General features: G+C 34.9%; 1 long non-coding RNA gene across 1 annotated transcript in view; it reads right to left on the reverse strand.

The window, feature by feature from the left end:
• The window catches only part of LOC122891562, an 88984-nt gene that overhangs the window by 48577 nt on the left and 12914 nt on the right, over positions 1 to 27493 (reverse strand). Inside the window, exon 2 of the long non-coding RNA XR_006381291.1 lies at positions 11842 to 11998. This is a non-coding gene — a long non-coding RNA (uncharacterized LOC122891562). The remainder of the gene's footprint in view (positions 1 to 11841; positions 11999 to 27493) is intronic.

Raw genomic sequence — 27493 nt, forward strand, 5'->3', positions numbered from 1 at the left:
GAATTTGTTCCTCTTGCTTATCTGACACTTTATACCCCTTGATTTGCTCCTCCACCCAGCCCCTGGCAATCACTATTCTGCTGCTTGTTCTATTAATTTGACTAATTTATCTCACATAAATAGAATCATGCATTTTTTGTCTTTCTGGGACTTGTTTATTTCACTTAACATAATGCCCTCAGGGGTTTTTTTTTGTTTTTTGCTTTTGAGTTGTCAGCTTTCCTTGTGCATTTTGGGCATTAACTCCTTATATACGGCTGCAATTATTTTCTCTCATCCCATAGGATGCCATTCCACTCTGTTGTTACCTTTGTCATGCAGAAGCTTTTTATTTTGATATCGCCCCACTTGTTTATTTTTTTGGTGCCTGTGTTTTTGGGATCAGGTCGTCAGCATGAAATTATTGCCAAGTCCAAAGTCTGGAAACTTTTCCCTAATATTTTCCTCCTAAGAGTCTTACAGTTTCATGTCTTACATGTAAGTTTTTAACCCATTTTGAGTTGATTTGTGTATAGTAGGAGTCCAAATTCATCATTTTACAAGTGATTTTTCCCAACACCATTGAGAGATCATCTTCCTTGTATATTCTTGGCACCTTTGCACAATATCATCTGACTTTACATGCTTGGGTTCATTTCTGGGCTCTCTTTTCTGTCCCATTGGTCTGTAGAGCTATCTTTATGCCAGTATAATATTGTTTTGATTACTACAGCTTTATAATATACTTGAAAATTAGGATGTGTGATGCTTCCACCTTTGTTCTTTTTTTAAGATTGATTTGGTTATTCAGTTGTCTGTGGTTCTGTGTGAATTATAGAATTTTTCTGTAAAAAGTACTACAGGGATTTTGAAAGGGATTACAGGGATTCCAGATCATTTTGGGTGATAAACATTTTAACAATATTAAGGCTTTAAATACATGAGCACAGGAGGTCTTCGTGTCTTAATTTCTGTCAATTTGTGGTTTTCACCATATAGGTCTTTCACCTCCTTAACTCTCTACCGCTAGTCAGTATTTTTGTGCTATTTTAAGTTGTTTTCCTACGTTCCTTTTCAGAGTTTACTGTTATTACATAGAAATGCAACTAATTTTTGCGTCTTGATTTTCTATCCTGCAACTTTACTTGATTTCTTAATAGTTCTGATGGCTTTTTCATAGAAGCTTTAGGGTTTTCTACATATAAGAACATGTCATCTAAAACAAAAACAAACAGGAAAAAATTTTACCTTTTTAAGTTTTTGTTTAAATTCCAGTTAACAATGTACTATTAGTTTCAGGTGTACAATATAGTGATTCAACACTTTAACACCTGGTGCCCAAAACAACAAATATCTTCCTAATCCTTATCACCTGATCAGGCAAATCGGTTTGTTTCCTGGTTTGCATTCTTCTTTCCCTCCCCTCTTTGCTCATTTGTTTTATTTCTTCAATTCCACATATGAGTGAAATCTTGCATTTGTCTTTCTCTGACTTACTTCATTTAGCAAAATACTCTCTAGCTACATCCATGTCATTGCAAATGGCAAGACTTTGTTCCTTACACCTAAGTAATATTCCATTTTGTATCTATATGTAACATACAGACACATTATATATGTACACATATACACATATTCCATTATATATAGTGTGTGTGTGCATATATACACACACATATACATACATACACACACACAAATATTTTCTTTATCCATCAGCTGATGTGCACTTGGGCGGTTTCCAAAACCTGGCTAGTGTAGATAATGCTGCTGTAAATATTAGGATGCATGTATCCCTTTGAATCAGTATTTGTATATTCTTTGGGTAAATATCTACTAGCACAATTGTTCTTCTTTTCAATTGGATGTTTTTTGTTTCCTTTTCTTGTCTAGTTGCTCTGGCTAGGAATTCTAGCTCTATGCGGAACAGAAGTGGTGAGAGTGGCTATCCTTGTCTTATTCTTGATCTTACAGGAAAGACATTCAGCATTTCACCTTGAATGTGATGTTAACATTGGGATTTTTATGTGTTACCTTATTATGTTGAGACAATTTTCTTCTAATTCCTAGTTTGAAAGTTTTTATTATCATAAAAAGGTGTTGAGTTTTGTCAAATGCCTTTTCTGTATCTACTGAAATGATAATGTAATTTTATTTCTTATTCTGTTAGGGTGGTGTATCACCATTGATTTTTCATACGTGGAACCAATTTTGTATTCCAGAAATAAATCCTACTTGGTCATGGTATGAGCAACTTTTTCACCTATGCATTTCAAGGATAGTTTTGGGTTTGGGGGGCTATTTTTTTTTTTTTTTGTAGCTTTGGCACTAGGGTAATTAATGCTGGCCTCATAAAATGTGTTTGTAATGATTGGAATGATTCTTTCAATTTTTTGAGGAGTTTGAGAAGGATTTGCAGAATTTACTAGTGAAGCCAACTAGTCCTGAGCTTTTCTTTGTTGAGAGGCTTTTGGTAATGGATTCCAATTTTTGAAAATCATGCTTTACTTTTAAGAAATATATACCAAGGATAATCAGGAAACACTCTGGTTTTAGGATACCTTAACCACAAAAAAAAAAAAAAAAAATCCCATTTTTTGGTATCCCAGAGGTTTACACAGGGGAAATGTTCCATAGCAAGACTGGGAATCAACAAAATAGACAGCTGAACAACTGAGGGTCATCTTTCATTTGTGAAGGGAAAATGCCATTTGACCCCAGGAAGATCAAAGGCACAGTGATTTTAGGAAAGCAAACATGGGAAGGTGTAGGTCTAAAAATGCCTGTGTAGTCCTTTGAATTCTCAGTTTGATCACCACCAACTTAACCCATAAGTGTTGGTAATGGAAAAATTCTAAAAAAATAGTGGGGAGAAGAGGAGCTTAAAGAGGCAAAGACGTAATTTGATGATTGGCTAGAGCCTATTATAAAGCTGCACAGGTAGAAGTTCGTGATAGAGGGGTGACCAACAAACTTCTGACCTCATTGTGGTAGGCTTCTGAGATGCTTCTCAACGATCCTCAGCTGGTATTAATGTTCTTATATAGTGACATCCCTTTGAGTGTGTACTGGGCCTAGTGACTTGCTTCTAATAAATATTGCTACAAAATTGTTTAGACGTCTTTTCCAAGATTAGATTAAAAAAAGAGTGACTGGTTTCTGTCTGTCTCTCTCTTAAACACACCTACCTCACTTTGGAGGAAACAAGCTTCAGTGTTGTGAGTAGCCCTATGCAGAGATCTTCCTGGCAAATAATTCAAGTCTCCCACCAACAAACAGCCAGACCTGAGACCTGTCAACATCCATATGGGTCAGCTTGGAGACTCTTCTACTGGAATATTTGTAGCCTTAGCCATCCCTTGACTGCAGCCTTGTGAGACACTCTGAGTCAGAGGTACCCAGCTAAGTGCATAGATTTCTGACCCCAGAAACTATGAGATAATAAGTTTGTTGATTTAAGCTGCTAAATTTGGGGGTAATTTGGTAAACCATAATGGATTACTGCAAACATGGTTGTCTATTTTTCTATTTTTAAGTTGTTTCAATGTTTACAATGTAAATATTGTCCAGTAAGATGCCAAAGACTAGCACAGAGTTCTTAAGATCTGGTATCAGAAATTTCATGATTTTAATATAGACTTACATGTATATGTATAGACTTAAATGACATATATGTATACACACAAAACAGAATTCAAACAGGTGAACTCTGATAAGGCTTTCGGATTCCCAGTTACAGTCACTCCTTCTAATGTTCACTTCACTCCCCTCTGGTCCAAACATTCACTTTTGTTCCCCACCCACCCACTAGGAAAACATGCACATATGGGATTACATACTGCAGAAACAGATTATACCACTAGCCAGATTTATTGTCATTGTTGTAGATTAGATGTTTCATGAAGCCCTTGAGATGCTTCCCATTACAATTCAAATTTAGAAAAAAAAATACATCTCTTTTTATTGCTTCCTGTAACAACCGACACTTAGGAAATTGAATCTAAATAATTCCTGCCGCAATTCCATCTATTTTTAAACTAAGAAATGAAATTACATATCTGTCATCTTAAGAATTTAGTCCACTAAAATGACTACAGGTTAATAAAGCTGATAAGAACTTTGCTTATATTTGACTTCTGATTTCTCAATTTCGGTGAAATAACATTTCCTATCCACAGCAGGAATTCCCTTCTTGTAAGGTTTCAGCAAAATGTCAACACCTCCCATGGAGATAGATGTCAACATTATAACCTGAGCAGAGATACTGAAAATTATTGGGCTATTTCATTTTTTAAGATTTCAAAATATTGTGAGGTAACATTCATACCACATATATTTTTCACTTAAGAGTGGTTTGACTTATTCATGTATTTGTACTTCTTTGTAACATTGTTCTCAATTTCCTTGCTCTAAAACTCATTACTTTGTACCTTTTTTCCTTTTGATATTTGAGTAGTTCATACAGAGTCTACCACCCTCATTTTATACTATATTTAATAAATAAGATTTTTTTTTAAATCCCCAAACATTCTTTACTCTGATTTCAGTAAGATGCCATTTTATTGTGGATGAATTTCTTCTCTTGTGAAAGTGTGTACTATGCACAAAATAAACCACATTACTCACACTTAGTCAATTTATCCATTTGGAATATGCTTAAGTAGAGCAATTTTCCATCAAATAAAGAAGAGCCACAGATTTTATTCTGAACTAAGAATCCGTTATACATCTAAGTAAATCTGACTGCTTAAATGGTCTCGATGCTTTGCAAAATTGAACTTGGATCTTTGTTTTTCAGGGTGATCATTAAGGGACAAAGCAGAAAGTTAAGAGCTACAGCATTACTGGTAAATTTTGCTTGTTTGCATCTCTCCGTAAATGAGCAGCCAAAAGAACTGCTGTACTTACGACAGTTTTCCAAATGACCCATCTCTAGAGGCTAAGTGGACATTAGATTGATAGAGTCTTACCAATTAATCTTCTTCTCTTCGTGTCCGCTGTACCTGCTTTACTTCAGATCCCCATCATTTTCCCCTTTTCTTTAAAATGTTTCCTATTTTAAATTCCAAACACATAAAAAGGTAGCGAATTTCAACGGGAATGCCTAATTAACATTTTATGACTTTTGCCACAATGCATCCCTGCTTGTCTCTCCATATAAACATACACATATATGTATATACTCATTGTATCTGTATATAAACACATCTCTTAATATTTTTTTCCGAACCTTTTGAGAACAAGCTGCAGATGTGATACTCTATTATCCCCAAATACTCCAAACACTCCAGTGTGCATTTCTCTAAAACTAGGACGTACATCTGCATAATGACCTTATAACCCTAGCTCAAAGACGGCTGCAATAACTTTGCTATTTCTCCATTGAGATGTGGGATTGGATGCTTCTTCCCTTAAATCTGAGCCGATATTAATGACTGCTTAGCAATATGGCACATGAAACTGTGTTGCAATACAAGAAGTCTGATCCCCTAAGCTCACTAAGCTGGAGTGGTCACAGGTAAGCAATCCCTCTGACAGTCCCAGCTGAACCCAGACTCCCAGCCACCCTGACAAGACTTCAGAAATGTGATTTAGGCCATACTGGGCTCTCTGATACCTGCCCACATGCCAGTGTTTAGTACCACACTGCACAGAACAAATGTTCAAGTAAGTATGGACAAAATTCCTGACCTAAAAAACCGTGAGATATACTACAATGTCTATTATTTTATGTCACTAAGTTATGGGTTATCATTTTGCCCAGAAATAGTCAAAATACCTCACAAGGTCACATTTCTCTTTCCAGTTCAGTATCTTAGAAATATGCTTGCATTGAGTTATCACGTATTATAGATTCCTTCAATCGAGAACAATTCCAGAGTTTTATTTTCCGTCTTCCACGTTCATACCATTTTGAAAACAGGCCTTAAAATATGTACGATGGTTTTTAGCCTTAAGAGTTCTTGTGATCAGACTCCTATCACACACTTTTAGCAGTAAAAAAACAGAAATGATATTATGCTTTTTATGCTGCATCTTATCAGGACTCCTACCTGTCCCAACACTAGGGGTATCAATTTCAATGACCTGGTCACTAATTTGGTGGTGTATGGCAGTTTTCTACACCTTAAATACACATTTTTTCTCTGGTAACTAATTAGCATTTGATGGGGAAGGATTCCAAGGTTATAGTTATTGCTCAAACTCTACCTACTAACTTTAGCATTTGTGGGAAATTCCCTAATGAATCAACTTATCTGATGGCTATCAAATGCTGATGGTCTACTTCCAACATTTACTGAAACTGAGTGAAAACTATTTCTGTTATTTACTTAACTGCTTACTTATTAATGTATATTAACCTATATTAGATTTTATTTTATTACATAGGTGGTAAACTGTTGCTATAATTATTTCGATACCCAAGTCACTTTCTATTTGCCCATTGGGAGTCCCTTCAGACTGGTTACATTTTGTCGTTTTGGGAAAGCCTTATTATTTGAGGACTTTTTTGCACAGGATATTTAAGGCACATCCTATAACTCTCTGGCTCTCTTTCTGGAATCAGAAAGATTTATCTTTTATCTTTTAATGAAAAAGGATATTTAGAAAGCAAGTTCTGGGCACTTGGGGCCCTCATTGCTTCTAGATGTCATTTCTAGGCCCTCTCAGAACTAGGAAACATATGTTACATGTATATAACTACATCTAGGAGTTCACACTCCTGCTTCATATTGTTGTCTAACATCTGAGGAGATTCTCTGAAGTCTTTCCTGTACCTATAATTTTATTACAGCTAAGAAACTTGACTCAATATGTTTCATTTATTCAATTTACTAATTTGTCTGTTGCTACCAATATCCCAGCTCATAAACTATCTCTTCTTGTGGCTACCTCTGCAGTCCCAACTGGCCCCATATCTTCTTTTTTCACGTCAGCCATCTCATGCCTCCATGGAGATCCTTATCTTTGGATGGATTCTTCATATATCCCTATGGCCCTTCCTCCTTGCACCATACTTTTGGCTGCAGTATTAACTGCCAGGAAGGAAGTAAAAGACAATAAAAGGAGAACTGGGAAGGGAGAAGACGACTTCCTTTTTTAGGATATTGTAATACCTTCTCACCAGCTCTCTCTGCCCTGATTTTCCTCCATCTATCTCTTCTCAGCCCTATAAACTGAAGACAGATTGTTCTTAGAAAAACCACAACATGTAGCAATAAAAACAGCAAACTGAAAATAAACACTTAGTATATGTCATTACTTTTTCACATAGTTAATTGTGTTACTTTGGACATTTATCTGAGCCTTGGTTTCAAAGATGAAAATAATGTTTATTTAAAGAAGTGTTGTAAAGTTTCGGATTGAGTATGTAGATTGCCAAGAACATAACTGCAGCTGTTATAATTATCATGAGAAATTCCAATAGGATTCTAAAATTCCTCTTAAAAACACTACAATATAAAATTCAGTGAAAATGTATCTCACCACCTATAGGACAAAAATCTAAACTCTTTTGTCTCATTTCCTAAAAGCTGTTCTCAGCTCTTATCTCTAGTCTCACTTCCCAAATCTCCCCAACTCTTACACTGTAGCCAGCCTAAAGGTCTCACCTTTCCTTTAGTATGTTGTTTTCTTTTAATGCTTTGTACATATGATTGCCCCAACTTAAATTGTTCTTTTCCTAAGTATCCAATTAGTGTAAGCCTTTACTTATACTTCAAGACTCAGAGTGAGTTCATCTCCTCTGTAAACCCTCCTCAACCATCTCCGAAGCAAGTATAATTAACGTTTTCACCCACTGGACCTCAACTAGGACTCTCAATTGCCTTTTACTCTGTAGGCACTTGTCACAACCTGGCAACTATTTACACATACACATGCCTTACTAGATCGTGATCTCACTTAGGTTAAAGACTATCTGTTTCTTTTGATATAGTTTCTGGCCAGTAGGTTCAGTCTTGCCAATAAGAGACGTCCAATAAACATTGTTTAATAAAAGATTCTTACAATGGTTATAATGACCAATTACTGATCACTTATAACTATTAATTATTCAGTATTATACTAAGTCCTATCCTTTATAGAAAATAGCAGCATAAAAACCTGTTACATTCTTTTAGAAAGATCTCTATCCTATAAATTAGGGGAAAAAAAGACTCAGAAGTTACTAATTTGTATAAGTTCACAGCATCTAATAGAACTGATATCAGGGCCCAAGATATTAATATATTTGTAATACAGAAAATACATAGTATACACATGAATGCCAAGGTAAATACAAAAAAACTATTATTTTAAAAGTAGGCATGTCACATTATTGTACACTTTATTCTCACCTTAACACAATAAATTAAAAACAGTGAAAGTAAATATTAAGCTAAACTACTCTATAGTATTGCTGCCTCAACCTTATTTTGTGTGGTCAGGTGACCTGCACAGGTCTTGAATGGACACCAGCTCCTCCCTAAAGGGGTTTTATATATTCAGGAGTCTTTTTATTTGCTTGAAAAAATTTGTTTTTAAACTGAGTTTTTAATATTCAGAATACCTTTCAAAACAATGTATGAAGTCATAAAATCATAGAACTCCAGATTATGTAAACAAAAAGATACTGTATTTTCCAACTCCTTCTCTTTGTTCATAAAAAGGACAAAAAGAGGGGCGCCTGGATGGCTCAGTGGGTTAAAGCCTCTGCCTTCAGTTCAGGTCATAATCCCAGGGTCCTGGGATCAAGCCCTGCATCGGGCTCTCTGCTCGGCAGGGAGCCTGCTTCCTCCTCTCTCTCTGCCTGTTTCTCTGTGATCTCTGTCTGTCAAATAAATAAGTAAACTTAAAAAAAAAAAAAGGACAAAAAGAAAGTCTTGTAGCCCTATCACCTTGTTTTTCCTCTTTCCTATACTTTTTCCAGAATTTTCCTCTGATTTTCTTCTTCCCTATATTTTCATTTATCCAACAGGTAGTATGGTTGGATGCAGAAAAACAAAAAACAGGAAACAAAACAAAAACCAACATGCTGCAGTAGTGAGTAAGAAATTACTTAGGAAGGATGTATAGAAAATGGGCTCACTGGTACCTTGTTTCAGCTTGAACCAATACCACCTTACAGGTGTCACTGAATCTAATAAGCCAGGTCTGAATAGGTCAGAACTATATATAAATGATGTTACAAAGTGAAGTCCATGAACACTGGATGTGTGAAATTGGACATTCCTTTTATACAGTGCCTATCAACTTTTTTTTCCCAAGATTTTATTTATTTATTTGACAGAGAGAGAGCACAAGCAGGGGAAGAGGGAGAGGGAGAAGCAGGCTCCCCACAAAGCAATAGAAGCCCCATATGGGACTTGATCCCAGGGCTCCAGGATCATGACTTGAGCCAAAGGCAGTGGCTTAACCAACAGAGCCACCAGGCGTCCCATGCCTCCAGCTCTTGACAAGAAGTTACAGTCTCAATGAATGGAACAGGTAGTACTCAAAGGACACAGCTGGTTAAAGAAGTAACACTTTCCTATTATAGTCTACTTAAATATTCAAAAACATTTGAAACAATCCTTCTAGCTAAGGAAATGTAGAATTGTGGAATGTCTTGTGTATTCTCTGCTTATGGCGGACTTTAAGAGAATAGGTTCTAAAATGCTGGACTGTGAGGCAAATTTGGCAGTACTACATTGTCATTTTCTAGGTCCCCTAACAGGACGAAGGACTTTGACTAAGAGTGGCACATACACCTTCAGAATAATCAAGAAGACTAAAATGAGGCCAATAACTCAGACTCATCATGTCAGTTGGTACCAGAATTTCAGTCTTTTTACACACAATGCTGAATTCTTTTCAGAGAGTGATCTTACATCAGAACAAGAGCATAAGTGAGCTAACCACTGATTTTCTTACTACCTTTGACACCAAAAGGAAATCCCTAAATATGGTCACGATGCCACACCAATAACATATTCCTGAATGCGCTGATCATATAATACCCCAGAATGTGCTACATCCATAGTGACTGAGCTTGTACTTTGTAGCTTTGCAGTTGGGTTTGACTATCAAGAAAAACTACTCAAACCAACACTTTCTGAAACTTACTTCTTTCTTTGACCAACTAACTTGACTAGTCAAACAAACTATTTAAACCATTTGCCAATATGGATTCCTCTCAAAATACACTATTAGAACCCGATTTGCTCAGGTTCTAAATTACTGCCCAATTTCTCTCTCATCTACTTCCTCTCCTGTATCACAAAACATCTTAATGAGGTAAAGTTAATAAAACAATCATCCACATTTCAACAACACATCATACTTACCATTATCAAAAATAGAGAAATTTTAGAGTGAAAACACTAATGAAAAACAGAAAGGGTCAACCCTAAATTGGAGGAAAAAAAAAAGATAAATGCAAAACAAAAAAAGATTCATTAAGATCTTAAAAATTACTCATGGGTTTAAAATTTAGTAACTACATAATGAGTTTTTAGTGTTCTAATGGTATATAAATATTTAAGAACATAAACTCTAAAAATAATATAACCATTTCAGTAGAATTAGCAGTTGTCCAATCAGGAGTGAGAGGATAGAATAGGAAATCCACAGAAATACCTCAAGTAAAACTCATTATAATTCAAGAAATTTCAAAGGATGTATTCATAAGCTGTCATTCCTGTAACATTAGCCTGAGAAAGCCATGAGGAAGTTGTGGTAAGACATCGCATCTGTGTCATATTACCAGCTTGGTATCAGGATCTTCAAACCACATTAACACATTTGCTTCAGATGATGAAAGGATATTGGCACAGACAATTGTTAGACTTCTTCCATTTCAAAATTACAACAGTACAGACAAACGAAATACAAGAACCCCAAAGTTTGTTTCTGTGTTTCAACAACATGCTGAATCATTGATGCTTCATTTCTTATGCTACTTTTAAAAAAATCATCAACAAACATTTATAAACACACAACAACTACAATAGCACCTGCAGAAGCTTTAATTTGTATATGGTGCAGATTTTCACTCTAGTGGATACAAAGAATAGAAAGAAGCACTTAAAATGCTAAATTCTGAAGGATTGTGCAAGAAGATCATAGCATTGCTGTGGAGGGAGACATTTTAGGAGTCTGGAGAGCCTCGAGAAAAACTCCACATTGTCTTCAGAGTAGAAGACTATGCAAACTCCTACTTCAAGGGGAAGGTGGAATTTGGGCAAATTAGGAACAAAATTCAAGAGTGAACTTAATGAAGCAGAAATGTGGTATATAATGATTTAGAAGTTTGTCTGGTGGAGAACACAGACCCAGCCTCTCTAGAAAATAGGAGAGAATCTGAGAGGCAAAAGGCATATCGGAGGGAGATTTAAATTTTGTATTTAGGATATGGAGGTTTCTTCCTCGCCCACATTTCCAAACCTTAGTTCTATTATCAACAAGTAAATAATCTAAATTATTTGGCATAGATGTGACAGTGGTGAGACAGAGCTGAGAGATATAGTAAAGTAACAGGCAGTCTCTGTGGGGGGAGTGAGGTGAAGTCTACCTTCCTAGCTTATAGGTCAATAGGCTAGGAAATATTCTAAGCATTGGAAACAAGTGTAAGAGCATAAGCATAATAACAACTTAAATGACATTAAAATTTTAAAACATTCATATATGTTATTTCACTTAATCACTCAGGAAGGAGTGGTATAGGCAAAGGAGTGTGTTGGAAAATTTATCTGGGCAGAACTTATAAAATCTATCAATAAAGAAGGGAAAAGAGCCAGAAAGTGTGTTAGAAGACTTTTACTAGAACAAAGTAAAAGACACTAAGAAGATTGTAAACAAGAAGGCTAGTACCCTTGAGAAGAATTAAAACTTTAAAATTACCTTTGAAATAGGAACCATTCAGCAACATTTAGAAGTGTGGTGAACTTCCCAAGGACCAGATTGGTAATACACCTTCTGCTTAGATTTCCATTCATCCTGAAGATGGAAAAATGAAGAAACTTCAAACCAGTCGGTTCAGAAGCAAGCACCTTCAGGTCTGAAGAGAGGAAAAAAGCAGATTTTAGAAGCTAAGCAAGCTATATAAACCAGTGGTCCTCAAAGCTACTTTGTCAGCATCACTTGAGAAACCATGAGATATCCGAATCACCAGGCTCTCTCTCTCATCTACTAAATCAGTTACTCCTGCAGTAGGGCCCCTGACCTTCAGTGTTCTAACAAGCTCTCCAGCTGGTTTTGACGCATGGTCAAGTTTGAGAACCACCGGTATAGCCAAAGTTACAGATGTAACAGAAGTTACAAATTTCAGCTGAAGAAATGAGAATGCATCCTGATTTTAAAAAGAGGCCTACTAAAGAATCATAACTTGGTCACTCTATGGGTAATTAAGCATTTCAGTTTGCACATGCCCAAACAATGCAATCTTATTAGAAATGATCCCCCTGAAAAGGCATATAGGAAGATAAATTATAAAAATTGAAATCAAGAAATTTTACAAAGTAAAATCAATTTGATTTTTTAGCATGCCTTCTTTGGGATTACCCATTGCCAAATCCTGCTCTTAAACACACAATCTGCTATGTTAAAAAAAAAAAAAAATTAATTTTATATCCAGAGCAAGAATGGTATTTGATAATGTTTTCTTCTGTCATAACATATAGTAATACTTTCCTGCAGACTCAGCATATTCAGCTGAAGTGTATGCTTTTATACCATTTAACAATATGCTTTATTATTATTATACTCAGAACTGCTTGACTCCTGGGTACCTTTTTCAGCACAGGCCTTTTCAGCTGTTTCTAAATGAGTTTGACAGATGCAATAAAAGCAAAAATAAATGAAATTCTATTTTACAGTACCTATGACTCCTCATTGTAAGGTGACCAAGATTATATACAGACTAAATATATAATTTTGTTTTGAAGTGTGGACTGTTCTAGCATCTCCATACAACACCAGCCTTTTCAAAAGAGGAAAACGGAAGTCATTAAAGCTTTGATCTCTCATTCATTTCATTCAGTTTCAAAGCAGGCTAGTTATGAAAGTTCTAGACATGCCACACCATGTTTTATTTCTGCATTATTACTTTACTTTTATAGAGAATTTGGGACTTATATCAAAGGAAATATGTTAAGTCATTCCAGGCTCTAAGTTAGTACGAATCAGCTTTTATTTATTTTTAAAACTTCCCATCCTGTTAACTTCCCAGCTTTATTAAAGTTGGTGATTTGAAAAAGAAGGCTCAGTTACCAAATATACCCAAATTGTCAGGGTTTATATGAAAAGATTTTTCCTTCTGTTCTAATCTAATTGTTTGTTTTAAGAGATCCCAATAAAATTCGCCAAGGAAAACTTGTGCTTCCAAAAGCACACTTACAAGCCTTTTTGTCAGGAGCAGAGATGCTCCCAAATCCCTCTGAGAGAATAACCATTTCATTGTTAAGGAAATTCTTCCTGTTGTCATTTCAAAGTTATTTATGACGTTATTTTGAGCTTGGATCTTTCACCTTCCACAAACAAACAAACAAAAAACCCCAAACCAAAAACTGGGAAACAGCTATTAACATTACAATAATTTCCCCAGGTAGTCATCAAACCTCCAGAAAAAGAGGCTTCAAAATGTGCAAATGTAGCTAAAATGATACTCTTGCTGTCTTAATGGGACAAGGTTCCTTGAAATAATTTTTGAATACAGAGATTTATCAAATTTACTCAATTTAATCATAGGTTTGTAACACTCAAATATAATGGAAAGGAGAAATGGGATTTCAGAACATTACATTTCTGTAGTACAAGCCACACTGAGTCACTGGGTTTTACTATTATACAAATAATGTAGACAGGAAAGGAAGAGCCATATTTTAATTTATAATTATTCCAAAGTTAAAATTTTTACACTAATAAATTTTATCACACTTATACTTACCACATTTATTTTTTAACCCATTCTTATTTTGGAGGAAAAGCTATTAGCCAACCCAAATCATTAATTCCAACATATGATAGTTCTCATCTTCTCCTCCTCTTTCCCTTCTAACAAAATAATTGGAGGGCTCATGTAACTGAACTTTTCCAATTAGAAATACATACATGCACGCACACGCACACATACACACACAGGAGCCAGGGCATATAACTTCATACAATTCAAATAAACACGAACGACAGACAATATTCAGGGCACTGTGTTAAATAAAATAAAACAGATGAGTAATAAGGAATCTCTGAATCATAGGCTGCAACATTTAATATTATCTGAATTACTTCTTTCTCCATTATATCCTGTAAATTCCACCTAATGATATTTAAAATCCCCAGGAGATTTTCTTATAAAACTTAAGACATGCTGATGCATGTCTGTACAGATACCGTGGAAGACTACTACAGATATAAGGAAAAGACAACAAACACCCCTATTTAAAAATTGGGAAAAATGAAACAAGCAATTAACAGACCAATTTTGCAACAATGAGGAACCACTTAACAAATACAGAAAGTGAAGATAAATATCAAACTTTTAAAAATATTACATTGTGGAATAGAAATGGGTCTGAAAATGACTGCCCAAGGTAAGGTAAATTTACAGTTTTCACTACTGTATGATAGGAATTTTTAAGAAATAACATGCACATATTACTTCACTAATTAAAAATAAGAAACTAAAATGATACCAAAATAATTACAGTATAACACAGAATGCGTTAAATAATATAAGCCATAATGTGATCACAAGGTTTCTAAGAAGGGAAAGAGAAATTCTGACTGAATAAGGACATCATTTATAAAGAAGGTAGCATTTAAGATAGGCCTTGAAAGAGGGCAGTAGGAGAAAAGTACTTGAACAGAGCCTAGAAGTAATGACAGAGGGCAAAAAAGTCAGTACAAGAGAGTCCAGAGAACAGCAAAGAACTGTTTAAAGATGTTTAACAAAATAGCAAGAGAGATAAGAATAGAGCTGGAGGAGGGCTTAAATGGTTCTGATATATCGAGGAAATGACAAGATGTAGGAAGAGATAAGGCTGGAGAGACAAGAGGGCTTAAAGCATTTTGATTAAAGAAATGACTATAAATTCCATCCTTTGGAATAAACTAAGATACAGATTCTCCAAAGAGGTGATTCCCAAACCATAGGTCCTTGGAACTGGGGAAAGCTTTTACAAGAGATTCACAAATCTATATATGCAATTAAAAAAAAAAAAGTCTATAGTCTAAATATCTTGAATTTTTTAAATTGAGCCTGAATTCAGGCTGGATGCCACAGTGGAAAAAGTGATGTGGTCAATTTCTTCTTCTTCTTTTTTTCTTTTTTTTTTTTCTTTTCCATCTGAGGCTCCTAACTCTGCTTCCCTACTCTATGGGCTGTGTCTGAGGCTCCTAACTCTGCTTCCCTACTCTATGGGCTGTGTCTAGGTCTTTCAGGATTGAAACAGGAGAAGAGAAAGAGGCAAAGGACAGGAAAATCCCCCTTCACTGCTACAGATGTAATTTGGTACTAGTTTCCTCTAGGCTTGCCAGTGCAAAAGTATTATTCTTTTTTATTCAAGCCTATTTATGGGTTCCTCAGAGCCCTTCCCTGGCTGGGGACTCTCACCACCAGGTGCTTTAGCCCAGGCTCTGCACTCTGTGGGTGAATACCATTTGTTTAAGCAACTCTATAAAGACACTTTATTTTGGAGTCACCTCATTCCTCTTGAACAAAAGCTTACATTGTAACTTGTTTGTTTTTTCTCTCCTGGGGCAAACACAGGATCATCCTTGGTCTAGAATAGCTCTTGGCATACAAGCCATTCCCAAAGCTACTATGTCTCATTTCTCCATCAGAACTACTATCCACCCTGTCTCTTGCTTCTGGGTTTTCTCAGGTGTTGGTTAGAAAATGATCTTCTTCGCAGCCCACAAATTACTGAAGAGACATGGATGAAGCTCTTCATTTAATCTTCTTGAAGCCCCTTTAGGCTTAAGTGATGAGAAAATCTCTTCCAGGTAGGGGAAGAAATCAATAGCCTCCCAGCAACTCTTTTCAAAGAAATCTGCCTCCTCCCATTTGGTCAGTACTATGAAAACTCTTTAATATACTTGAAGGTGAGGGGCTGAAAATTACAACATATATTTTAAATCATCCCTCCTTTGCAAGCCCCCTGTTGAATATTCTACCTTTGCTTGGGAATATGAAGGCATTTGGCAAAAACTGTCTCAAGTCTTGTAGAAATTAACATCGAATTCTAATTTAATATCCGGTTACAGACTTAACTAAACCAGAAATCTGAAATTAAACCTAAAAAAAAATAAAATTAACATTAACAGGATGTATAACATGGCATGTAAAACTAACAAGGCATATAATATATTCCATTCATTACAGCAAAGTCTCTAGGTCACATGACTCGTTCCCTAATCTTTCTAAATTTAAGCCCTTACTTTCTATTCTCTACCTAGTGCTCTAGTAATGCAAACTTTCTTGAGATTGCCTATACTCCTATACTTTCCATGCTGTAGCTTCCCTCCACACCTCTACATGTGCTCTTCTTCCTTAATAAGTTAATGAGCTTTGATAAATGTATACTTTGTATAACCAGCACTCCAATCAATATATAGATATTTATTTCCCTTCTGCCCCTTAGCAATCAATATGCCACCCTACCTCTACCTTAATTTACCACTATTTTGAATTCTATCACTATAGGTTTTTTTGCTTATTCTAGAACTTCATATAAATAAAATTACACAGCAGGGTTTGACCAACTATAGATCAAATTCAGCTTGACCCCTATTTTGAAAAGAAAGTTTCATTAGAATACTGCCATACTCATGTATTTGCATCTTCTCTATCATGGATTTCACATGACAATGGCAAATCTAAATAGTCATAATAGAGACCTTATGTCACTTACATGTGACCTTATGTTACTTACAATTTTTGCAGAAAAATTTTGCTGACTGACCCTCATCATATTGTTTGTACTCTTTGTGTCTGGCTTCTGTCCCCAAGCATGTTTTAGAGATTCATCCATGCTACTGCAGTCCTCTATATTGTATCAATTTTCCATCCTTTATTATTGCTTAGTAGTATTCCAAGCTATTAGTATCCCCCAATTTGTTCATAACTCTTGTTGATTAAAATTTGTGTTAAGTTTGGGCTATTAAAAATAATATATATAAAATAATGCATATAAGCAATCTTAGTGGAATGCTATAAAATAAATATAATGGTGTCTGTTGAAGAAATGTTTAATTTTAACAAAGCCCAATTTGTCATTAAATGTTTAGTATTTTCTGTGACCTAAGAAATCTGTCTACTCCAAGGCCATAAAGAATCTCTACTATTTTTTTTGTAAAAATAATATTTTTTTAAATTTTGCATTCATGTCTATAACCAATAGCAAATGTATTCTGTGCAAAGCTTTTGATCAAGACTTATTTTTTTCATGCAAATACTTAGTTGTCTCCACACCATTGTTGAAAATTATTATTTCTTCCAGAGAACTACCCTGATAACGGTTGAAAATCAATTAATAATATATGTGTGGGTCTATTTCTGGAATCTCTCTTCTATCCCATCAACTTATGTGTTTTTCCATAGAGTACTCCTGGAAGTCTGGCAGGAAAACAACTCCACTTTTCCCCTTCTTTCTAAAACTTGTTTTAGCTATTCTGAGTCCTTGGCATTTCCATGTAAATTTTGTATTATCTTTTAAGTTTCTACCTAATGGACAAAAAGATTCTGCTGGAATTTTGGTTGCTTTTGCCTTGACTCTTCAGCTAAATTTAGAAAGAGTGGATGTCTTGATATGTTGAATTATCTAACCCACAGTTTTGGTAACTCTCTTCTTTTATTTACATTGTCTTTCATTTCTTTGAGCACTGCTTAGTAATTTTTAGTTTATAGTTCTATTCATTTTATTTAATCTACATATTCCATGTGTTTTTATTATACTGGAAATGCCTCTATATTTTTGTTTGATTTTTCCATTTCTTAGTTATAGTAATAAAAACACTTTTTAAAAGATACTGGTCTTCAAACCTGTGGGTTTACTAAATTGACTTAATTCTAATAGTATTTGGTGGATGCCTTTGATGTTCTACATAGATGATATTGTCTTTATGGAGAGAGTTTTAAATCCTCCATTCCAATCCTTAAGTCTCTTTTTTTCTCTTGCTTTAGTGCAATGGCTAGGACATTAGATACAGTAAGAAATGGAAGTGACAATAGCAGTCTTCCATCAATCTTTGACAGAAAATGTTTAATATTTTACCATTTAATATTGTTAGCTGAAAGATATTTTTGGATGTCCTTTGTCCAACTAAAAAATTTTTTATGGTAGTAATTTATGAGACTTTTATCATAGACATTGAATTTTGTCACATATGAGATGATCATAAGGGTTTTCTCTTTTATGCTATTAATAATTAACTACATTGTTTGAATTTTGATTGTTGAACCAACCTTGCATTCACAGAGTTGACTCAAATTAGTTATAAAATATTATCATTTTTATGTATTGCTAATTTAATTTTCCAATATTTTCTTAAGGGCTTTTGCTTCCATGTTCATGAGAACTGTCTATAATTTTCTTTTCTTATAATGTCTTTATTAGTATTGGTCTCAGGAATCTATTGGCCTAATTAGATAAGTTGGGAAGAATTCCCTACTTCTCTGTTTTCTGAAAAAGTTTAGTAACATTGGTGTATGACTTTCTTAAATGCTTCATAAAATTAACTGGCAAAGATATCTAAACTGAAGTTTTCTATGTTACAAAAAAGTTATTTAATAAAAATTTAATTTCTGTAATAAGTTTGAGGATATTTCAATACTCTGTTCAGTTTTAGCAAGCTGTATTCTTCAAGAATGTGGTCATTTTATCAAACATCAAACTTAATGCCATAAAGTTGTTCCTTCTATTCTCTGATTATCTTTTATCTATAGGAGCTATAGTCATGTTTGTCCTTTATTCCTTGGTATTGCTCATTTGTGTTATATCTTTTTTCTCTTGATTTATTATGGTTTAATCAAGTTTAATAATATTTTCTAACAATCAAATTTTGCTTTATAAATATTCTCTATTGTTTTTATGATTTCTATACTATTGATATCTGATTCTATTATTTATTTATTTATTTTACACTGAATTAACTTTTTTTTCTAGCTTTTAATATGTATACAAAGATCTTTCATTTTTAGTTTCTTTCATTTTCCAAGAAAGGTGCTAAAAGTTAGGAATTTCCTCCAAGTACTAAATTAGTTGCATTCCATGAACTTCAACATTTTTTTTTACTGTTAAGTGCGATGTGATTTATATGCTAATATTTCTGATGATTTCTGATTTAATGCATGGATTACTCAGAAGTATATTTTCTTTTCAAATATTTGAGATTTTTTTTTAATTTAAAATTTAAATCTAATCTTATTCCATTGGGTTAAAAGGTATATTCTGTAACATTTCAATGCATTGACTTATACAGAGTGATCTTATTCTCTGGCATATGTTTTATCTTTGTGAATGTCCCCTGTCTAATCTAAAAGAATGTATATTATGCCATTGTTAGTAGAGTTTGTAAATGTAAATTGCATCAAGTTGGTTGATGGTATTGTTCAAATCTTCTACACCAATCTGATTTTGTGTTTACTGTTCAACCAGTTACCTAAAAGAGGGTTAATTGGTTCTCCAAATATGTTTGCCAATTTTTCTCTCTGTCCCCTAGTTCTTTCAACTTTTCCTTCATGTATTTTTTACCTCAGTTATTAGGTTCATACACATTTAGAATTGTTCTGTCTTCCTGATAGGACTGCCACTTTTATCATAAACTTTAATAAAAAGCTATTTAACACCTCAGGTTTTAATTCAGGCTGATATTGCTTTTGGCCACAAAACTCTCCAAAACTTCATTGACTTACTATCTGTCTGATTCTTAAGATCCCTATACCAATAGATATACTTACAACTCTTTTTGGAATATGCCTTCTCTCAGCTTAATTAGTTACTTTATATAGGCTTCCATGAGACAATTCTTTTTCTCTTTTACAGAGCTGTTTTGCCTAATTCAGAGACTGTTTCTGGAGGCCACATTAATTTATTCTAAAGATTTAATAAAAAGTAGGATGGACTCCCCATGACTTTTTTCTTTGCTTGTGACTATCTTAAACTCAATACTAAATAGATGTTGTGGTTTTTATAAGTTATCAATATTTTCTTTTAAGTATTAGAGAAAAAAAAAGTTTTGTTGTCCAGTCTATAAGTCTCAGAAGTTCTCTATTTAGTTCTCCATCCTTTCTTAAAAAAAAAAAAAAAAAAAAAAAAATTCTCTTATGAACTCATGTCTTTTTCACAGAAATGCAGTTTTTTAAGTGCAGCTGACAAATAACAAATAACTCACACTAGGAACATGTTTCTTCAAAAGTGTTCATGTAAAACGTCAATTTTATTATGCCATTGTATGTCTTCCAAGTTATCCATTGTGCATTTTATGAAATACCGTTGGAAACACTGGTTACTCCTTCTCTAGATCTCTGCTTCTTCCCCAGTCAACAATAAAAGAAATGATACATACTTTTGGCTTTTGGTTTAAGCAACTCCTCATTTCCAGTATCAGTTTCACTATTTGTCAAGTGAGCCCTTTAAAGGGGCATGGATCCTGCTAATTCACATCAAGGACTCTATCAAGAAGCATAATTGCAGTAGCTAGGGATGCATCACACAGATATTCCCCCAACAAGCCAATGGACAGCCCTAGTAATCTGTATACTTTACTCCCCTACACCATGGAGCCAGCTCCCTGGTTCCTGCTTTCAACAGCAATAATAGCAAGCATTGACAGACAGCTAATGAGCACATGGAGAAGGTTAGCCAGAATCTGTGGGCCAGGGAGAGATGACAAGCTTGAGTTTTACCTCTGCTCTTGGGAAATCAAAAGAAAGGATGTCAGCACCCAGCCTGGTACACCACAGGATTAACAAAGGCATATAAAAGTGAAGCATTTTGCCACAAGGGGGAGCAAAGAGCATGAGGCAGGTCTAAGAAAGCTGCCAAAACCCTACCAGAGCTAATGGAAATTATTTCTCATCAAAAGTCAGTTAGTAAGAGTAGAAGAGATGACTGCTACTTCAAATGTAAAGACAAAAATTCAAGACTTCAAGGAATATAAGAATCAAGGAAACATGACACCACCAAACATTCACTATCATCTTCTAGGAACCAACACCAAAACCATGAAGATCTGCAATTGACATGATAAAGAATTCAAAATGCTGGAATTTTAAAAAAGTCTAAAGCTGAATAGGCTATCAGAAAACACAGAAAGCATTTCAAGGCAATCAGAAAAATGAGAAGTTTAACAAGGATATAGAAATCACAAAATAGAACCAAACAAATTATGGAACTAAAGAATACAATGAATGAAATTTAAAAATGAAATAAAGCATTAATAGCAGCAGAAATCTAGTTAAAGAAAGAATCTACAGTTCAGAGGACAGGGCCTTCAAATTACCTAGTTTGAAGAGAACAATAGTAAAAGAATGAAAAAGAATTAAGAAAATCTATGTAATCTATGGAATTCCATTAAAAGAAACAATCTTCTAATTATTGCAGTCCTATAGAAGAGGAGAATTTAAAGAAATAATGGCTGAAAACTTCCCAAATTAGAGAGATAATTTGGGTATCCACATTCATTAAGTTCACAGTTCACCAAACAAACTCAAAGAGATTTTCTCCAAAACATATTATAATAAAATTGTTAAATAGCAAAAGTTTTTTTGTTTTGTTTTGTTTTTGTTTTTTAAGTATCTTAAAGAAACAAGAGTAAAGCAGTTTATAACTGACAAGGTTTTCAGCTAATTTCTTAGCAGAAAACTTACAGGCCAGGAAAGAATGGAATGATACATTTAAAGAGCTAAAAGAGGGGCACTTGGGTGGCTCAGTGGGTTGATCCTCTGCCTTCAGCTCAGGTCACGATCTCAGGGTTCTAGGACTGAGCCCCACATCAGGCTTTCTGCTCAGTAGGGAGCCTGCTTCCCCCTCTCCCTCTGCCCATCTCTCTGCCTACTTGTGATCTCCGTCAAATAAATAAATAAAATCTTTTAAAAATAAATAAATAAAGAGCTAAAAGAAAAAAATGATCAATCAAGAATATTCTATCCAGCTTGGTTGTCCTTCAGAAATGAAGGAGAGATAAAGACTTTCAGATAAATAAAAGCTGGTGAAGATCATCAATACTAGACTTTCTTTATAAGAAATATTGAAAGGAATTCTTCAGCTAAAACTAAAAGGTGCTAATAGGTAACTTTAAAAATGAAAATATATGGGTGGCTCAGTTGCTTAAGCAATTGCCTTCAGCTCAGGTCATGATTCCAGAGACCCGGAATCAAGTCCCACATTGGGCTCCCAGCTCCACAGGAGTCTGCTTCTCCCTCTGACCCTCTCCCTTCTCATACTCTCTCTTTCTCTTTCTCTCTCTCTCTCTAATAAATAAACAAAATCTTCAAAAAATATATAATTGCTAAAAGTAAGTACATAGTCAAATTCAGAATACTCTAGGGGTGCCTGGGTGGCTCAGTGGGTTAAAGCCTCTAACTTCAGCTCAGGTTATGATCCCAGGATCCTGGGATCAAGCCCCACATCGGGCTCTCTGCTCAGCAGGGAGCCTGCTTCCCTTTCTCTCTGCCTGCCTCTCTGCCTACTTGTGATCTCTGTCAAATAAATAAAATCTTAAAAAAAAATTCAGAATACTCTAAAACTATAATATGATGGTATATTAAACACATAATTCTAGTATAAAGGCTAAAGGAGCAAATCCTTTATAAGAACAAAAGTCCTTTATTAAAAATAACTATAGATATAATAATTTATTAATGAACACATAATATAAAAATAAGTAAATTCTGACATTAAAAATATAAAAATGGGGGCAGGGGAGTAAAAGGGTAACCTTTTCATATGTAATCAAAGCGAAATTGCTATTTGTTACCTGGGTGGCTCAGTCAGCTAAGCAACTGCCTTTGGCTCAAGTCATGATCCCAGGAGCCTGGGAGTCCTATATCAGGCTCCCTCTCAGAGAGGAGTCTACTTCTCCCACTACCCCTCCCCATGCCTGCTCATGCTCTCTCACTCTCTCAAAATAAATAAATAAATAAATAATCTTATTTTTAAAAGTATAAATTCCTGTCATTGCAAAATAGACCGCCATACCTATGACATGTTTTATGTAAGCTTCATGGTAATCACATCTACAACAGATACACAAAAGACAGAAGGGAATCAAAGCATACCACTACCCAGAATCATCAATTCACAAGGTAAGGAAGCAAGAGATGAAAAGAATAAATGAAAGAAATAAGAGAAATACAAAATAGCCATAAAACAATCAATGAGATCTTAATAAGCCCTTACTAATAAAAATTACTCAAAATGTAGTGGACTAAATTCTCTAATCAAAAGATATACAATGCCTGGTTGGGCGGGTGGGGTGGGGGGGAGACCCATATATGCTGTTGGGTTTGACCAGCAAACCCTGAGACAGCAAATGAAAAGATTACTCCAGACACCTTAGTAGGAGAAAGGAGGGGCCAGACGTTTTAGTGGTGAAAAGCCTGAGCCAAGCCCTGTCTTCACTTTTATTGTGAGTTTAATCAGTAAACCACATGCAAGGCAAGGAGTTTGTGAAGTATGTGACCACTACTGGTGTCTGTATTTTAAACATTCACTCCCTGGATGAGAACTTTTGAACCTTAGTAAGGATCTGGCCACTTTCAGCCAAGAAACTTAAAAGAAGGTCCAGTGTTCTGGACACTCCTCCTTTGTGTTTTAAGTAGTCTCATCCAGGGAGGCATATACAGGTCAGATTTTATCTATCCAGGGACTGTGCATCCCCTCAATATGCTCCTTACATGAGACTCATTTTAGCTTTAAATATACATAGGCTCAAAGTAAAGGGATGGAAAAAGTTTTTTCATTCAAGTGGGAGCCAAAAGAGAGTAGGTATAAGTAGCTATACTTATATCAGACAAAATACACTTTAAGCCAAACATTGTATCAAGAGACAAAGAAGGTTATTACATAACAATGAAGGGGTAATTCACCAAGAGTATATAACAATTATAAATATATATGCACCAAACATCAGAACACCTAGATATATTAAACAAATACTAATAGATCTGAAAGAAGTACATGACAATATAATAATATTAGGGGACTCCAATACCTTACATTTAACAATGGCTACATTATCCAGACAGAGAATCAACAAAGAAACATTGGAGTTGAACTATACTTATGTAAAATGGATCTAGCAGACATATACAGAACATTCAATCCAAGAGCAGCAAAATACACATTCTTTCAAGCACACATGGAACATTCTACAAGATAGCTCATGATAGGTCACAAATCATATTTTAGCAAATTTAAGAAGACTAAAATCATACCAAGTATCTTTTCTGATCAGAATGGTATGGAATTGGAAATTGATAATAAAAGGAAAAGCAGAAAATTTATAATATGTGGAAATTCACTAAGAGTAAATGAAAAACATAAAACCTGCAACCGTAATACTCCTAGAAGAAAATATAGGTAACAGTGATTTGATATTGGTCTTGGCAATAATCTTTTGGATATGGCAGAAAAACAAAAGCAACAAAATCAAAAGGAAATAAATGGGACTATATGAAACTAAAAAGTTTCTGCATAGCAAAAGAACAATCAACAAAATAAAAAACATTACCTATGGAATGGGGAAAACATTTATAAACCATACACCTGGTAAGAACTTAATAGTCAAGATATATACAGAATGCTACAACTTGATAGCAAAAACAAACAAATAATCTGATTAAAAAATAAGAATTGAATAGAAATTTCCCAAAGCAGACATAAAAATGGTTAAACAGGTACATGGAAGAACTTCAACATTCCTAATCACAAGGGAGATACAAACCCAAACCACAATGAAATTATCAACTCAAATCTATTACAATGGCTATCATTAAAGAGACAAAAGTAACAAGTGTTAGGAACCCTTTTGCACTGTTAGTAGGTGTGTAAACTTGTGTAGCCACTATGAAAAACAATATGGAGATTCCTCAAAAATTTAGGACTAGAACTACCCTATGACCCAGCAATCCCAATTCTGGGGATTTATCCAAATTATTTGAAATCAGTTTTTGAAAAGATTTCTTGACTTCCATGTTCAAAGCAGAATTATTCACAATAGCCAAGACATAGAAACAACTAAGTGTCCCTCTACAGATGAATAGATAAAGATGTGTATGCATATATATATGCATGTAGGTATGTATATATCCATATTATACACACATATACACACATACACAATGAAACGTTATTCAGCCATGAAAAAGAAAAAAAATCCTTTCATTTGCAACAACATGAATGAAACTTGAAGGCATTATGCTAACTGAAATAAGTCAGAAAGAGAATGACAAAAGTTGTATAATATCACTTAAATGTGAAATCTAAAAAAGCCAAAGTCAGAAAGTAGAAGAGTGATTGCCAGAAACTAGGGGTTAGGGGAAATGAGATGGTCATCAAAGGGTACAAACTTTCAGTTTTAAAAATAAATAAAAGGTATTCAAATTGGTGAAGAAGAAGTCAAACTCTCTCTTGTTGCAGATGACATGATATTTTATGAGGAAAACCCAAAAGACTCCACCCCCAAATTACTAGAATGCATACAGCAATTCAGTAATGTGGCAAGATACAAAATCAGTGCAAAGAAGTCACTTGCTTTCTTATACCCTAACAATGAAAGTGTAGAAAAGGGAATTAGAGAATCCTTTCTATTTACAATAGCACCAAAAAGCACGAGATACCTTGGACTAAACCTAACCAAAGAGGTAAAGTATCTATACTTGAGGAACTATAGAACACTCATGAAAGAAACTGAAGACATAAAAAGATGGAAAAACATTCCACGCTCATGAATCAGAAGAAAAAACATTGTTAAAACATCTATGCTGTCCAGAGAAATCTATACTTTCAATGCCATCCCAAACAAAATACCAGTGGCATTGTTCAAAATGCTGGAACAAACAATCTTAAAATTTGTATGGAACCAGAAAAGAACCTGAATCGCTAAGGAAATGTTGAAAAAGAAAAACAAAGCTGGGGCATCACGCTGCCTGATTTCAAGCTGTTTTACAAAGCTGTGATCACCAAGACAGCATGGTACTGGCACAAAAACAGACACATAGACTGATGAAACAGAGTAGAGAGCCCAGATATGGACTCTCAACTCTATAGTCAAATAATCTTTGACAAAGCAGGAAAAAATATCCAGTGGGAAAAAGACAGTCTCTTCAATAAATGGTGCTGGGAAAATTGGACGACTATGTATAGAAAAATGAAACTCAACCATTCTCATACACCACACACAAAGATAAACAAAATGGATAAAAGACCTCAACATGAAACAGGAATCCATCAAAATCCAAGAGGAGAACATAGGCAGTAACCTCTTCGACACTGGCCACAGCAACTTCTTTCAACACACGTCTCCAAAGGCAAAGGAAACAAAAGCAAAAATGAACTTTTGAGGACTTCATCAAGATAAAAGTTTCTGCACAGCAAAAAGAAACAGTCAACAAAACAAAGAAGCAATCCATGAAATGGGAGAAGATATTCACAAATGACACTACAAAGGGCTGATGTCCAGGATCTGTGAAGGTCTTCTCAAATTCAACACCCCAAAAACAGATAATCATGTCCAAAAATGGGCAGAAGACATGAACAGACACTTCTCCAATGAAGAGATACAAATGGCTAACAGATACATGAAAAAATGTTCATTATCATTAGCCATAGGGAAATTTAAATCAAAACCACATTGAGATACCACCTTACACCAGTTAGGATGGCAAAGATTAACAAGGCAGGAAACAACAAATGTTGGAGAGGATATGGAGAAAGGGGAACCCTCTTACACTGTTGGTGGGAATGCAAACTGGTATAGCCACTTTAGAAAACAGTGTGGAGATTCCTCAAACAATTAAAAATAGAGCTATCCTATGACCTGGCAATTGCACTACTGCATATTTACCCCAAAGATACAGATGTAGTGAAAAGAAGGGCCATCTGTACCCCAGTGTTCATAGCAGCAATGTCCACAATGGCCAAACTATGGAAAGAGCAGAGATGCCCTTCAACAGACAAATGGATAAAGATGTGGTCCATATATACAATTGAATATTAATCATCCATCAGAAAGGATGAATACCCAACTTTTTTGTCAACATGGATGGGACTGGAGATTATGCTGAGTGAAATAAGTCGAGGAGTGAAAGTCAACTGCTGTATGGTTTCACTTACTTGTGGAACATAAGGAATAACATGGAGGGCACTGGGAAAAGGAAAGGAAAAGTAAATTGGGGGAAATTGGAGCAGGAGGCAAACCATGAAAGACTGTGGACTCTGAGAAACAAACTGAGGGTTTTGGAGGGGAGGGTGTGAGGCGATGGGTGAGCCTGGTGATGGGTACTAAGAAGAGCACAGATTGCATGAAGCACTGATTGTTGTACATAAACAAT

The sequence above is a fragment of the Neovison vison genome, chromosome 12 (genome assembly GCF_020171115.1).
Source record: "Neovison vison isolate M4711 chromosome 12, ASM_NN_V1, whole genome shotgun sequence".
NCBI classification, from domain to species: Eukaryota; Metazoa; Chordata; class Mammalia; order Carnivora; family Mustelidae; genus Neogale; species Neogale vison.